The sequence below is a fragment of the Meleagris gallopavo genome, chromosome 1 (assembly GCF_000146605.3).
Source record: "Meleagris gallopavo isolate NT-WF06-2002-E0010 breed Aviagen turkey brand Nicholas breeding stock chromosome 1, Turkey_5.1, whole genome shotgun sequence".
NCBI classification, from domain to species: Eukaryota; Metazoa; Chordata; class Aves; order Galliformes; family Phasianidae; genus Meleagris; species Meleagris gallopavo.
In genome coordinates, this window is record NC_015011.2 from 176,100,176 (window position 1) to 176,105,292 (window position 5,117).

Consider the following 5,117-nt stretch of genomic DNA (forward strand, 5'->3'; position numbering starts at 1 on the left):
GGAACAACTTCCTGGATTAAACTTCATGGCTGACATTCTCAATAGTTTTCTCTCTTTGCTATAGTGTGTTGGAAATCAGCGTGGTATTGCATACTTTGTATTTTTAGCCACCTGCCTTGGGAGCAAGAAATCTCCTGAGTAAACAGATTTGGAAGGCTTGAGGCCAAGTCCTGATTTGTCTCATGCTTGTCCTGGGGGAAGTCACCTGTTCCTTACCCTTTGCTATCTGCAGGTGGTGAGATGACCATTGGAAGCAGAAGTTTTGGCAGACTGGTTTGAGCTGCTGCGAGTCCTTGCAGTGATTTCCAGACAGTTGGTTGAACCTATACATGAATGTATTGCTGTCCACTCTTGAGAATGTCTGGAAAATGTTATCTGTAATTACAACACAGACCTGAAATTTCAGAAACCTTGAAAATGCTTTCAAAGGCAAGGAGTAGGTGGATTTTTGTGTAGAATTCTGTAGGAAGATTTTGCATTTATTTTCTCCATAAAGCAAAAATATTTTGGTTGGTATCAGAACTGGAAGAGATGTTACAGAGGATGCCCTGCTACACCTGCATCCCTAATCCTAAATCCAAGATGCAACCTGTTTCAAGCAACCAAACTGCCAAAACTGCCTCTGTGAAGTACTCCTTGCCCATGATGGCAACAATGCTGTGTTTCAGATGATTTGTGTTGTCTTTATTTTTAGCTTCTGTGCAAAGATCCCAAATCAAATCTTTGTGAGAACTGCTGCCCAGGATAATTTTGTTGTCTTCTCTGCTAACGACAAGTTTGGTCTTGCTGTTAAGCTATGCAGTTGTCTTCCTTAGGATGCTTTTATACAAATCAAACAGGAATATAGGTAGATGAAAACAGTAATATATTCTAGTGTATTAAATAATTAGTTTTATAAAGGTCAGCAAGCCTCTGTCTAGCATAATAGCAGTGCTAGTAGTTTTTTAATGATAGGAAGAGAAGACAAGCAAGCGGGATGTCATTTTCTTCCTCCTAATCCACAGAAGGGCCATGTGATGGTCCCTAGCTCTTATGGAAAGCTAGTACTGTGAGGATGCTTGCTTCTTCCACCATCTTCCAGCTGGGTCTGGTTTCACATCTGGTTTCTGTGAACAGCTCTGATCAATCATTAATACTTATTTTTAAGGTATCAGAGATGACAATTGCATAGTCAATGAATATAAAGATATAAAGTTATGAAACAAACAAGAGAGCTTGGCAAAGCAGATTGTAGTAACAAAAAGAGAATAGGTAGAAAGCTTACCTGCATCCTAGGCTCACTACAAAACTCCAGAGGAGGGATCTCCAGAAGAGATCCTTTCCCCCTGGTAACCAGCTCTTAAATGAGTCTAGGAGAGGTGCAGCCAGGCTCCACCCCTTCTGGGAGCACGGGTGAATTGCCTTCACCCGTGCTCCCATGGCTGACTGACTCACTGCTCACCTCAGGTGATCAATCAGAGGTTCAGGCCATGATTCAGCAGTTTCCATACAACAATGTGTTTTTTCTAAACTAGAAAGTAGGGGCTGTTTTTTGAGGTCACTGATAGCAGAATCGTGACTTTGTCTGTGTTACAGACCAGACACCAGAGGTAGCATTGCCTTTCTCACTTCTTTCACTCTCACACTGGCACCTGCAAGGGCTCTGTGTGGGGAGAGGCAGAGATGGAACGAAATCACTGCGGAATGTTTGCGTTCAAGGACTCTCTGAAGAACAGAAATTTTTCTCTGAAAATATTTGGAGGGGTTGGAAACGAGATACTAGACACAAGAGGGTGGATAATGATAGGAAAAGGGGGAGTGGTTTTAAACTGAGACAGGGGAGGTTTAGGTTAGATATTAGGAGGAAATTTTTCACACAGAGGGTGGTGATGCACTGGAACAGGTTGCCCAAGGAGGCTGTGGATGCCCCATCCCTGGAGGCATTCAAGGCCATGCTGGATGTGGCTCTGGGCAGCCTGGTCTGGTGGTTGGTGTCCCTCACATAGCAGGGGGTTGAAACTAGGTGATCACTGTGGTCCTTTTCAACCCAGGCCATTCTATGATTCTATGATAAGATGCAGAAAGATGAACAAAACTTTAATATTGCAAATACATGGCCTGAAATAATCTAGTCAGTAACACTGATGGTAGCTGTATCTTCCCTCAGTTGCCTGGAATGCACTGAATTAATTTTGTGGAGGGTTGTTAGTTAGGCTAGTATGGTTAGGTCGTTTTACATTAAAGGGGGCCAAGCTCAGTGTGATTACTTTGTGATAAGTGTTGCTTGCAACCCTACAAATCCAGCGATGAATTTGTTTTAATTGGAAAACTGTAGCTTAAAGTCCTCTATATGAAAGATGGTTCTGTTAAGAGTATTTTGCTAATAATTGAAGGTGAGAGCGAGAAAGAGTTTATTGAATGATATTCTGCTTAAAATATGTATCTGAAATCCTCTTATTTAAGTAGAATTGGCCTGTCCTTGGAGTCCCCTGCTTTTTCCTTCCTAATAGCTTTGGGGACAGAGTCTTTTTTTGAGATGGGTTTGTGTTCTGATTTCTGCCCTCTTCTGGAGGAGGAGCGCTATACAAGAGGATTGGTTCTGGGAATTAATCTATCTTATTAAGGATGTTTACTAATGAAGTCCTAGTTTGGTGACACAGCAGCCAATGATTTTTTGTGTGCTGAGTTCCCACTTGTTTAATGACAGTCAGCAGGACTCTTTTAAAACGGCGTGTCTGACAACTTTGTGTTAAATCTGTAGTTTCAGTTTAGTCTTTAACAGCATGTCTAAACCCCAATCTGAATCCCCAAATATAATCACATTACAGACCAATTATGCTTGCTGAGTCATTTGTCAGTTTGACAGCATGCTTGGCAGAAAATTTTGATTCCTTTCATTCTTTGATTAAAGAAATTAATTAATTCAGAGTTTTATTTTGTTTAAAGATGTCTGTATCTGTTTCTCCCACTGATTCATAGTCCCCATGGACAGCCATTGGTGGGGTTCATTCTTTCTTCAGTTCTTTGAAACTGGAGATGGTTCTTTTATGATAACTGTAATGAACTATCATGCTTCTGGGCAACATCCATCCTACTTCCATGTTATGGTACAAACCCCTGTGTTTGAAGACCTACTCCTAGCATATTTCTTGCAATAGTCAGAAGATGATGGTGTTTCTTCTTAGCAGCTATGAATGGCCAATTCAGCAAGTAATCAAACAGGGGGTCTTGTACAACACCTACATCAACAACACTTGGATTAAAGGATAGAGTCCACCCTCACCAAGTTTGCTGATGATATGAAGCTGGGAGAAGTGGCTGACACACCAGTATGCTGAGCTACCATTCAACAAGACCTGGAAAGGCTGGAGAGTTGGGCAGGGAGAAACCTTCAATAAAAGCAAGTGTAGTGTCTTGCATGTGGGGTGGAATAACTGCATGCATCAGTACAGGTTAGGGTATGACCTGCTGGAGAGGAACTCTGTAGAGAAAGACCTGAGGGTTGTGGTGATCAACAGTTTGGCCATGAGCAAGAAGTGTGCTCTTGTGGCCAAAATGGCAAAAAAACCAAACCATGACAAGCAGGTTGAGGGAGGTGATCTTCCCCATCTACTCTGCACTGGTGAGGCCACATCTGGAGCACTATACCATGTCTGGGCTCCTCAGTTGAAGAAAGACAGGGATCTTCTAGGAGGTGAGTAAAGGGCTAATTTGTTATATTGTTATAATTATAAAAGTATTTGAGCATGAACAATGGGAAAGACATGGAGTACGTCAAACGTAACCCAAGGATCCTGCTGATTGGTCCAAGGAGCCACATCCTAGAAACCATCCTAGACACTGAACCAGTTGAAGCTGGAATACTTCCTCAACCTACACCAAGGTCAGAAGTACATTGTGAGGATGACATATGGCCTTCACTCCCAAGACCACCAGAGCAACCACCAGGAGGCATCGTGCATGCATAGAAGCATTAGTTAGGGGTGGAGTTTGGGTTGTAGAATAGGCGTGGAATATTGTAATGGATTTCTACAAGTAATTGTAATAAACAATTGTCTTAGAAATACCGTGAATATGCATGTATTCCTTTTATAAATAAAGATGTTTACCTGCTTTTGGTGTGCAGGCTAAGAAGGGGTTACTCCCCCTGCAGCTGGCGCCAAATAAAAAACATACCTGCTTTATAACTACTTTGTGGCTATAGAGTTTGATTCCACAGTCAGAGAAGTCCAGCAGAGGGTTGCAAAGATGGTGAGGAGTCTGGAACACCTCCCATATGAGGAAAGGCTGAGAGACCTGGGGCTGTTCAGCGTGGGGAAAAGACGACTGAGAGGCAATCTTACCACTGTTTATAAGTATCTTAATTGTGGGATGGATGTGGTCAGACTTTTTTCAGTGTTGTGCAACAATAGAACAAAGGGGATTTGGCAGAAACTGAAATGTAGGAAGTTCCATACTAACTCAAGGAAGAACTTTTTTACAGTGAGGATGAAAGAGCCCTGGAACAGGCTGTCCAGGGAGGTTGTGGAGTCTCCTTCTCTGAAGATATTCAAGACCCATCTGGTTTCTTTCCTGTGTAACCTACTGCATGTCCTTTACTGTTCTTCCTACTGCAATTCTTTAGCAAAGGATTGGACTAGATGGTCTCCAGGGTTCTCTTCCAACCCCTGCAATTTTGTGATTCTGGATTCATCCCTATGGAAACCACCTTCCTGATGAATGTTATTTAGAAAAGGGAATCCAAAGCTGTGGAAACAGAATTTGGAGATGGGAAACAAACTTTTAGATTTGAACAAACTCTTCTTCAAGTTAGCAGCTATTCAACCACAGTGTTTGAACTTCTGGATAGTTGGATGCTTAGAAGAGTTGTGTATGTGAAGTCTCTAGTGAAGAGTCAGAACTGTTAATAGAAAAATACTGCCAATCTCTTTCCAGGGTGTTCTGTTCATAATAACCGGAAAGGAATATTACTAGCACTGATATTTTGAAACTGTTTCTCAAACACAACAAATACTTTATGATTTAGAATTTGGGTGTTGTATTGTTACGGGTACCCTGCAGACCAACTCAGCTGTTGTGCTGCCTATTGCCTAATCACATAACTAAGCTGTATCATAAAGAGGTCAAGCTCTACTTTA